The sequence below is a fragment of the Nicotiana sylvestris genome, chromosome 10 (assembly GCF_000393655.2).
Source record: "Nicotiana sylvestris chromosome 10, ASM39365v2, whole genome shotgun sequence".
NCBI classification, from domain to species: domain Eukaryota; kingdom Viridiplantae; phylum Streptophyta; class Magnoliopsida; order Solanales; family Solanaceae; genus Nicotiana; species Nicotiana sylvestris.
In genome coordinates this window covers 44,571,116-44,583,022 of record NC_091066.1, presented here as the reverse complement: position 1 = coordinate 44,583,022, position 11,907 = coordinate 44,571,116, and the positions used below count along the sequence as shown (strand labels likewise).

General features: G+C 34.3%; 1 non-coding gene across 1 annotated transcript; it reads left to right on the top strand.

Annotated features, from left to right (window-relative positions):
* Window positions 1-10,838: 10,838 nt before the first annotated feature.
* On the top strand, window positions 10,839-10,945 carry LOC138880548 (small nucleolar RNA R71). Its single transcript, XR_011403282.1, has one exon. It is a non-coding gene; the product is annotated as a small nucleolar RNA R71 (small nucleolar RNA).
* The last annotated feature ends 962 nt before the right edge of the window (window positions 10,946-11,907 follow it).

Here is an 11,907-nt window from a genome sequence, read left to right as displayed (position 1 = left end):
AACTCCCCCGCACTTGAATCTTGCTCGTCCTCGAGACAGTAATTTTATTAATAATTGTTGTTTCTTGTAGAGTAGAAAAGTAAAAAAATAAAGTTTCACATAAAATTCAAAACCTATAAAAATTTTCAAGTCGCCAAATCTATACCTTGTTTCTGCTTCTGCTTTTGTTTGCCAAAAACTTTCAACTCCTCTTTTGATGAACCTTTTGAGATTGATAACATTATGATTACAATTTCGAGTTTCTCAAATTTTGTCCATAGGCTTGCCCTTCATGTCAGTCTCCACTAATGTAGAATCAACACTAATTTCTAAAATTATTTTAGGACATTTTCAGTCTTGTAATGATAGGCTTAATGCTGGTAAGGTAAAATAATATATTTGTAGTGACTTTGTTCCATCCAGCTTTATTATGAGAGCCGATTATTTTATCAAAGTAACTATGTACAACTCAATACAAGAAAATAACTCTAGAGATTGGGCTAAAGGTCCCGGTCTCCAATTTCATAATTAACATCACTTAATTCATCATTTCTCTCAATAGATTTCTTAAATTCAAGCTTCTTGAACCAATAATTTATTTTACAGGTATATACAGCTTGTTTTCCTCCTTTTTTTAAGAGTAAAATAGAACATTTACTCCATAGGTATTCCTTCATCGCTTGTTTTAATAATCATTTTTGCTCAACTATAGCCGGAAGGAGTAGTATCAATCTTTTTGTAAGGTAAACCAATATGGTGTATCAATAAAAGTTGGTTTATCCCTCTTTTTTTTTTCTTTCTTTTCTTTTTTTTGGGGGGGGGGGGAGGCTCAAAGTTAGGTGCTAAAAGGTAAAATATAAATATTTGTGGTTAAAAATAGATAGGCTAAAAAAAGGTGTCAAAGAAAGCTAATTTCATTCTAAAAATAGTGTTGTCTAGAATTTCGCTTTGATAGACATTTGGGGCAAGTTCTAGCAGAATTTTATTGATTCTACCTGTTGAGATCATAATGCTTCTCAATTCCAACACTTTCTCAAATTTGAAGATACTCGTTCTTGCCTTCACAAAAATAAAATCACAAACTTGGAAGGTATATGGCATAACTGAAAAAATTATGTTTGAAAAATATGTAAACTTTTACTTTGAAACTTTAATATTGTACAAAAACAACAATTAAGAATAAAATAAAAAATGGATATATATATATGTAGGGAGAGAGAAGAAAAAACTTGAAAGAGTGTGTGACAACACATGTTTTATATGTAATAGACTGACTAATTTAAGACCATATCAGTCATTTGGTTCTGGTTTAAATATCAACCAACAAATTTACTTGTGCCAACATTTTGAATTGATTCATTAAATGGTTAATCAACCAGTTACTTAGGCATACTGATCACCATGGAGTTACTCCTGCACATGTGACTCTGATGTTGTAGAGGCCTTCATGAGATGTTCTGGTTGTATAATAACCCGGATATTAACCAGATCAATTTATTAAGCATTTAATTACCCAAATCTATGTCGGGCTTATGAGGCTCCACTGCTTCTCCCTCAATGGCTACGGGTTTGTATCTTAGTTCTGAGTTTAACGTCGTCAGCTTGACTTATTAATTGCAGAATTCATCAGTCTATCAAAGTAACTGATACATGTTGTTCAAAAGGTCTTCCATAGTACAATTTTAGCCTGTGACCATTTACCTTAAACTTGTCTCCTCCATTTTTTTGAATTTCAATTGCCCCGTACGGAGTAACACCTATAACATTGTAAGGACCCGTCCACCTGGATTTTAATTTTCCTAGGAATAACCTGAGTCGGCTATTGTAAAGAAGTACCTGATCTCCAATTTTGAAACTCTTTGGTCGGATCAACTTGTCATGCCATATTTTTGTTTTTTCTTTAAAGATTTTAGCATTTTCATAGGCTCCCAATCTCAGTTCTTCCAATTCATTAACCTGAATAAATCGCTTTTTACCAGCGGAGGTTAAATCAAAGTTCAGTGCTTTCAATGCCTAAAAAGCTTTATGTTCTAATTCTACGGGCAAATGACAAGCTTTTCCAAAGACTAATCTATATGGAGATGTTCCAATTGGCGTTTTGAAAGCCGTTCGGTACGCCCATAATGCATCATCTAATTTTAAAGCCCAGTCTTTTCTTGAGATTCCAACCGTTTTTTCAAGAATTCATTTTAACTCGCGGTTGGAAACCTCAACTTGCCCTTGAGTTTGAGCATGATATGGTGTTCCTGTTTTGTGAGTCATATTATATTTTGACAGTAAAGCAGAAAATTGCCTATTGATGAAATGAGTTCCTTGGTCACAAATGATGACTTGCGGTGTGCCAAATCTGGTAAAAATATTTTTTCTAAGAAAATTACACACCGTACGAGCATCATTCTTTCTTGTAGGGATGGCTTCAACCCATCTTGACACGTAATCCACAGCCACAAGGATATATTCAAAAGAGTGAGAAGAAGGAAAAGGACCCATAAAATCTATTCCCCAAACATCAAATATTTCACATACCTGTATTGATTGCAGTGGCATCTCATCTCTCTTGGTGATATTACTTGTTCTCTGACACCTGTCACATTATGCTACATATGCTCGTGCATCTTTAAAGAGTGTTGGCCAGAAGAATCCGGCTTCTAAAACTTTAAAAGCTGTTCGATTTGCTGCATAATGTCCTCCAATTGCTCCATCATGACAGTGATATAGAATTTTATTCATCTATTCTTCAGGTACACACCTTATAATGATATTATCTGCATAATTTTTGAATAAGTAAGGTTCATCCCATAGATAATACTTTGCATCAGATATAAGCTTTTTTCTTTGCTGGTAAGAGTAATCTTGCGGTATCCACTTTCCAACCAAGTAATTCGCGATATCTGCAAACCAGGGTGGTTGAGTCACAATTGTGTCAACTGAAAAAATATGTTCATCAGAAAATTCTTCTTTTATCTCATTAAACTCAAGGGGAGGAGTTTCTAATCTAGACAAATGGTCAGCTACTTGGTTCTCTGTCCCTTTTTTGTCCTTTATCTCAAGGTCAAATTCTTGCAGAAATAAAATCCATCTTAATAATCTAGGTCGAGCATCTTTCTTAGCTAAGAGGTATTTTAAAGCTGCATGATCAGTAAAAACAGTAACTTTGGTTCCTATTAAATAGGAGCGAAACTTATCAAAAGCAAACACTACTGCTAGTAACTCTTTTTCTGTCGTGGCATAATTCACTTGTGTCTCACTCAATGTCCTACTAGCATAGTAAATAGGATGAAAAATCTTATCCCTTATTTGGCCTAAAACATCTCCAACTTTTGTATCACTAGCATCACACATGACCTCAAAAGGTTGGTTCCAATCAGGGGACATAACTACAGGTGCAATTGATAACTTTTCCTTAAGGGTTTCAAATGCTTTTACACAGTCACCTAAAAAATCAACTTAGTGTCTTTCATCAAGAGGTTAGTCAGCGGTTTTGAAATCATTGAGAAGTCTTTTATGAATCGTCTGTAAAAACCTACATGACCTAGAAAGCTTCTAATTCCTTTCACAGTTGTGGGAGGGGGTAATCCTGCTATAAGATTAATTTTTGCCTTATCAACTTCTATCCCTTTAGCAGTGATTTTATGTCCTAAAACAATTCCTTCTGTAACCATAAAATGATATTTTTTCCAATTAAGAACTAAGTTTGTTTCTTCACATCTTTTAAGAACTAAGGTCAAATGGTTAAGAAAATCCTTATATGTTTTGATAAATAGTGTAAAATCATCCATAAAAATTGCAAGAAATTTGTCAGTCATGTCAGCAAAAATTGCCGACATGCAACGCTGAAATGTAGCAGGGGCGTTGCACAGACCAAATGGCATTCTTCTATAGGCATATGTTCCATGAGGGCATGTGAAGGTTGTCTTATCTTGATCTTCTGGAGCAATTGGTATCTGATTATATCCTGAATAGCCATCAAGAAAATAGTAAAAACCATATCCTGCAATTCTTTCCAATATTTGACAATAAATGGCAAAGGAAAATGATCTTTTCTAGTGATATCATTGAGACGTCTGTAATCAAATAGTCTCTCCATCCTGTAACAGTCCTGGTAGGTATGAGCTCATTATTTTCATCTTTTATAACTGTCATACCTCCTTTCTTTGGTACTACCTAAACGGGACTTACCCATGCGCTGTCAGAAATGGGGTATATAATACCTGCTACAAACAGCTTTACGATCTCTTTTTTCACTACTTCTTGCTTTGCTAGATTCAATCTTCTTTGCGGTTGGACTATTGGCTTGTAGCTATCCTCCATGAGGATTCTGTGTGTACAAATAGTCGGACTAATCCCTTTAATATCTTCTACAGTCCACCCTAAGGCTCCTTTGTGTGCTTTCAATACTTTAATCAAACTATTTTCTTGTTCTGCAGTAAGAGAAGACAAAATAATTACTGAAAATAATTCTTTCTCAAGATAAACATATTTCAAATGAGAAGGGAGAGTTTTGAGTTTAATTTTTGATTGAACTTGTTCAGATTTCATCTCTTCTTCTTCTGAATCTTTGTTCAATATTTCAGCTTCTCTTCTGATGGTGGGATCAACGTCCTATGTGGTGCCTAATTTGATCAAGCATTTTTCCATTGAATCTGGAATAAATTGATCATCTTTGAATTCATCTTTAAGATAATTAATCATGCCAATTGAAAACATGAAGATGATGTTTCATCTCCTGAATATCTTAGTATCTTTTGCATATCAAATATGACTCTTTCTTCATCAACTCTTAAAATTAATTGTCATTGATGAACATCTATAATTGCTCTTCCTATAGCAAGAAATGGTCTACCTAAAATTATTGGTTCATTAGGACATTCTTTCATTTCAAGTACTATAAAATCTACAGGGAAAACGAACTTATCTACTCTTACAAGTACATTTTCAATTATTCCTTTAGATTTCTTAGTACTTTGATCTGCAAACTGAAGAGAAACACTTGTGTCTTTTATTTCACCAAGATCTAAATTTTTAAAGATAGAAAATGGCATTAAATTTATTGAAGCTCCAGAATCACAAAGTGCTTTTTCAAAATATACTCCTTCCAAAGTGCATGGAATTGTAAAACTGCCTAGATCACCAAGTTTTTGTGGTAGCTTATTTTGAAGTATAGCACTGCATTTTTCCGTAAGCATTACCACAGAAACCTCTTCTAATTTTCTTTTACTTGACAAAATTTCCTTTAAAAATTTGGCATATGAAGACACTTGTAACAAAGCATCCGTAAAAGGAATATTGATGTGAATTTATTTTAAAATCTCAAAAAATTTTGCAAATTGGTTGTCAAGCTTTTTTCTTTTCATTTTTTATGGAAAGGGAAAATTCACAGGGAAAGGAGTCAAATTTTCAATATTTTTTTCTTCTTTTTTCTTGACTTTATTCTTTCCAGATGGTTCAGAGGGTAGTTCAATATTCTTACCGTTGTTTACCTGTTGTTCTGACTGGTCTGCATAGGGTTCATCAAGCTCCTTACCTGACCGTAAGGTGATGGCCTTAAGGTGCTCTTTTGGCTTTTTCTCTGCATTTCAGTAAGAAAAATTTGATGAGGCCTCGTCAAATTTTGAATCAAAATAAACCAGGTCTAGCAAAATCTGATTTTGATTCTTAAGCGAAAATCGTCTTAAAATTTTGCGATTCAAAATTTTCGTTCTTGCCTTCACAAAAATAAAATCACAAACTTGGAAGTTACATGGCATAAATGAAAAAAAATATATTTGAAAAATATGTAAACTTTTACTTTGAAACTTTAATATTGTACAAGAACAACAATTAAGAATAAAATAAAAGATGGATATATATATATAGGGAGAGAGAATAAAAAACTTGTAAGAGTATGTGACAATACATGTTTTATATGTAATAAACTGACTAATTTAAGACCTTATCAGTCATTTGGTTCTGGTTTAAATATAAACCAACAAATTTACCTGTGCCATCATTTTGAATTGATTCATTAAATGGTTAATCAACCAGTTACTTAGGCATACCGATCACCAAGGAGTTACTCCTGCACAGGTGACTCTGTTGTTGTAGAGGCCTTCATGAGATGTTCTGGATGTACAATAACCTGGATATTGACCAGATCAATTGATTAAGCATTTAATTACCCAAATCTATGTTGGGCTTATGAGGCTCCACTGCTTCTCCCTCAATGGCTACGGATTTGTATCTTAGTTCTGAGTTTAACGTCGTCAGCTCGACTTATTAATTGCATAATTCATCAGTCTATAAAAGTAACTGATGAATGTTGTTCAAAATGTCTTCCATAGTACAATTTTAGCCTGTGACCATTTACCTTAAACTTGTCTCCTCCATTTTTCTGAATTTCAATTGCCCCGTACGGAGTAACACCTATAACATTGTAAGGACCCGTCCACCTAGATTTTAATTTTCCCGGGAATAACCTGAGTCGACTATTGTAAAGAAGTACCTAATCTCCAATTTTGAAACTCTTTGGTGGGATTAACTTGTCATGCCATATTTTTGTTTTTTCTTTAAAGATTTTAGCATTTTCATAGGCTCCCAATCTCAGTTCTTCCAATTCATTAACCTGAATAAATCGCTTTTTACCAGCGGAGGTTAAATCAAAGTTCAGTGCTTTCAATGCCTAAAAAGCTTTATGTTCTAATTCTACGGGCAAATGACAAGCTTTTCCAAAGACTAATCTATATGGAGATGTTCAATTGGCGTTTTGAAAGCCGTTCGGTACGCCCATAATGCATCATCTAATTTTAAAGCCCAGTCTTTTCTTGAGATTCCAACCGTTTTTTCAAGAATTCATTTTAACTCGCGGTTGGAAACCTCAACTTGCCCTTGAGTTTGAGCATGATATGGTGTTCCTGTTTTGTGAGTCACATTATATTTTGACAGTAAAGCAAAAAATTGCCTATTGATGAAATGAGTTCCTTGGTCACAAATGATGACTCGCGGTGTGCCAAATCTGGTAAAAATATTTTTTTCTAAGAAAATTACACACTGTACGAGCATCATTCTTTCTTGTAGGGATGGCTTCAACCCATCTTGACACGTAATCCACAGCCAAACATCAAATCTATTATTCAAAAGAGTGAGAAGAAGGAAAAGGACCCATAAAATCTATTCCCCAAACATCAAATATTTCACATACCTGTATTGATTGCAGTGACATCTCATCTCTCTTGGTGATATTACCTGTTCTCTGACTCCTGTCACATTATGCTACATATGCTCAGGCATCTTTAAAGAGTGTGGGCCAGAAGAATTCTGCTTCTAAAACTTTAAAATCTGTTCGATTTGCTGCATAATGTCCTCCAATTGCTCCATCATGACAGTGATATAGAATTTTATTCATCTCTTCTTCAGGTACACACCTTCTAATGATATTATCTGCACAATTTTTGAATAAGTAAGGTTCATCCCATAGATAATACTTTGCATCAGATATAAGCTTTTTTCTTTGCTGGTAAGAGTAATTTTGCGGTATCCACTTTCCAACCAAGTAATTCGCGATATCTGCAAACCAGGGTGGTTGAGTCACAATTGTGTCAACTGAAAAAATATGTTCATCAGGAAATTCTTCTTTTATCTCATTAAACTCAAGGGGAGGATTTTCTAATTTAGATAAATGGTCAGTTACTTGGTTCTCTGTCCCTTTTTTGTCCTTTATCTCAAGATCAAATTCTTGCAGAAGTAAAATCCATCTTAATAATCTAGGTCGAGCATCTTTCTTAGCTAAGAGGTATTTTAAAGCTGCATGATCAGTAAAAACAGTGACTTTGGTTCTTATCAAATAGGAGCGAAACTTATCAAAAGCAAACACTACTGCTAGTAACTCTTTTTCTGTCGTGGCATAATTCACTTGTGTCTCACTCAATGTCCTACTAGCATAGTAAATGAGACGAAAAATCTTATCCCTTCTTTGGCCTAAAACAGCTCCAACTGCTGTATCACTAGCATCATACATGACCTCAAAAGGTTGGTTCCAATCACGGAACACAACTACAGGTACAATTGATAACTTTTCCTTAAGGGTTTCAAATGCTTTTACACAGTCACCTGAAAAATCAAACTTAGTGTCTTTCATCAAGAGGTTAGTCAGCGGTTTTGAAATCTTTGGGATGTGTTTTATGAATCGTCTATAAAAACCTACATGAGCTAGAAAGCTTCGAATTCCTTTCACAGTTGTGGGAGGGGGTAATCCTACTATAAGATAAATTTTTGCTTTATCAACTTCTATCCCTTTAGTAGTGATTTTATGTCCTAAAACAATTCCTTCCGTAACCATAAAATGACATTTTTCCCAATTAAGAACTAAGTTTGTTTCTTCACATCTTTTAAGAACTAAGGTCAAATGGTTAAGACAATCCTTATATGTTTTGCCAAAGAGTGTAAAATCATCCATAAAAATTTCAAGAAATTTGTCAGTCATGTTAGCAAAAATTGCCGACATACAACGCTGAAATGTAGCAGGGGCGTTGCACAGACCAAATGGCATTCTCCTATATGTATATGTTCCATGAGGGAATGTGAAGGTTGTCTTATCTTGATCTTCTGGTGCAATTGGTATCTGATTATATCCTGAATAACCATCAAGAAAACAGTAAATACCATATCCTGCAATTCTTTCCAACATTTGATCAATAAATGGCAACAGAAAATGATCTTTTTTAGTGATATCATTGAGACGTCTGTAATCAAATAGTCTCTCCATCCTGTAACAGTCCTAGTAGGTATGAGATCATTATTTTCATTTTTTATAACTGTCATACCTCCTTTCTTTGGTACTACTTGAACGGGACTTACCCACGGGCTGTCAGAAATGGGGTATATAATACCTGCTGCCAACAGCTTTACGATCTCTTTTTTCACTACTTCCTGCATTGCTGGATTCAATCTTCTTTGCGGCTGGACTATTGGCTTTTAGCTATCCTCCATGAGGATTCTTTGGGTACAAATAGCTGGACTAATCTCTTTAATATCTTCTACAGTCAACAAAGATAAAAATATTTCAAATGAGAAGGGAGAGTTTTGAGTTCAATTTTTAATTGAACTTTTTCGGATTTCATCTCTTCTTCTTCTAAATCTTTGTCCAATATTTCAGCTTCTTTTCTGATGGTGGGATCAACGTCATGTGTGGCGCCTGATTTGATCAAGCATCTTTCCATTGAATCTGGAATTAATTGATCATCTTTGGATTCATCTGTAAGATAACTAATCATTTCAATTGAAAAACATGAAGATGATGTTTCATCTCCTGAATATCTTAGCATCTTTTGCATATCAAATATTACTCTTTCTTCATAAACTCTTAAAATTAATTGTCCTAGATGAACATCTATAATTGCTCTTACTATAGCAAGAAATGGTCTACCTAAAATTATTGGTTCATTAGGACATTCTTTCATTTCAAGTACTATAAAATCTACAGGGAAAACAAACTTATCTACTCTTACGAGTACATTTTCAATTATTCCTTTAGGTTTCTTAGTACTTTGATCTGCAAACTGAAGAGAAACACTTGTGTCTTTTATTTCACCAAGATCTAACTTTTTAAGGATAGAAAATGGCATCAAAATTTATTGAAGCTCCATAATCACAAAGTGCTTTTTCAAAATATACTTCTCCCAAAGTGTATGGAATTGTAAAACTGCCTGGATCACCAAGTTTTTGTGGTAGCTTATTTTGAAATATAGTACTGCATTTTTCCGTAAGCATTACCACAGAAACTTCTTCTAATTTTCTTTTACTTGACAAAATTTCCTTTACAAATTTGGCATATGAAGGCATTTGTAACAAAGCACCAGTAAATGGAATATTGATGTGAATTTGTTTAAAAATCTCCAAAATTTTTGCAAATTGGTTGTCAAGCTTTTCTCTTTTCATTTTTTGTGGAAAGGGAATATTAACAGGGAGAGGAGTCAATTTTTCAATATTTTTTCTTCTTTTTTCTTGACTTCATTCTTTTGAGATAGTTCAGAGGGTATTTCAACATTCTTACCGTTGTTTACCTGTTGTTCTGACTGGTTTGCATATGGTTCATTAAGCTCCTTACCTGATCGTAAGGTGATGGCCTTAAGGTGCTCTTTTGTGTTTTTCTCTATATTGCTTGGTAAGGGACCTTGAATCTTTTCTGAAACAAGAACTGCCAATTGGCTCAACTGTATTTCCAGATTTTGAGGGATGAATTTTGGCTCTACATCTTTTCATCAGTGACTTTAATATACTTATACAGAAGATCATCAAGACTTGAATGAGCTTGTTGAGTCCTTTGTTGATAGGGCCCTGCTTGTTGATAAGGTCTAATGTTTAATTGACCATGGTTTGGATTCTAGTATCCGGGTGGACCCTGAATTTGTTGCTTCTGGAAGCTTTGAGAGTTCTCTGCACCATTTGGATTGCTCCATTGAAATCCTGGATGTTTCTGTGGCATTGGACTTCCAAAAGGATACTGCTTGTAACCGATGACATTGATATATTCATCATTGTGATTAGTTGCTTGACATTCATAGTTCTGATGATTTCCTCCACACATGTCACAAGCCTCAAATTGTCTTGGTTGTTGTGTATTCACCTGAAAAGTTTCAACCTTTTGTGCCAAAGAAACAATTTGTTGTGTTTGTGTATTTAAAGCATCAACCTGATTTACTATAGCGTCCTTCTTGATAATTATACGCTCAGATGGCATGGCATTCTCAGAAATTTCATTCAACAATTGCAACACTTCCTCTGTTGTTTTTCCCATTACTGAACCTCCTGCAGCTGCATCTATCACATTTCCAGAAGAGGGTTTTAGCCCGTGATAAAAAATATACAATTGCATATGTTCAGGAATATCGTGGTGTGGACATTTTCTTAACATTGCTTTTAACCTTTCCCAAGCTTGATAAACTGCCTCTGTGTCAGTCTGCAAGAAATTAGATATGTCTTGTCTTAACTTTGTGGTTTTAGCACGGGAAAAATATTTATTTAAAAATTTCTGAGTCATTTGATCCCATGTGGTAATGGAACCTTGTGGCAAACTTCGCAACCAAGTCTTGTCATCTCCTTTTAAAGAGGAAGGAAATAGCCTTAACTTGATAGCTTCAGGAGGTACTTTATTATACTTAGCTGTTTCAACAAGTTCCAAAAAGTCAATTAAATGACTGTGTGGATCTTCACTTGCGTCTCCAGTGAAGATGCAAGACTGTTGAATTGTTTGAATTAGGCCAGTCCGGATTTCAAAGTTGTTGGCTGCCACTGGAGGTTTTCTGACACTAGATTCACAGTTGAAGCCGTCAGGTCTAGCATACAATAGCCAATTGAGAGTGGCTATCGTATAGAATATTTTGAAAATTTTGAATTGCAAAATATTTGTAATCTCTGTATTTTATTTTGATAAAATAAACCAGGGCATAAGATTTTGGCCTCGTCAATATCGTTGACACCTTTTTTTAGACTATCTATTTTTAACCACAAATATTTATATTTTACCTTTTAGCACCCAACTTTGAGTCCCCCCCCCCCCAAAAAAAAGAAAAAAAAGAGAGGGATAAACCAACTTTTATTGATAACCATATTGGTTTACCTTACAAAAAGATTGATACTACTCCTTCCGGCTATAGTTGAGCAAAAATGATTATTAAAGCAAGAGATGAAGAAATATTTATGGAGTAAATATTCTATTTTACTCTTAAAAAAAAGAAGAGGAAAACAAGGTGTATATACCTGTAAAATAAATTATTGGTTCAAGAAGCTTGAATTAAAGAAATCTATTGAGAGAAATGATGAATTAAGTGATGTTAATTATAAAATTGGAGACCGGGACCTTTAGCCCAATCTCTAGAGTTATTTTCTTGTGTTGAGTTGTACATAGTTACTTTGATAAAATAATCAGCTCTTATAATAAAGCTGGATGGAACA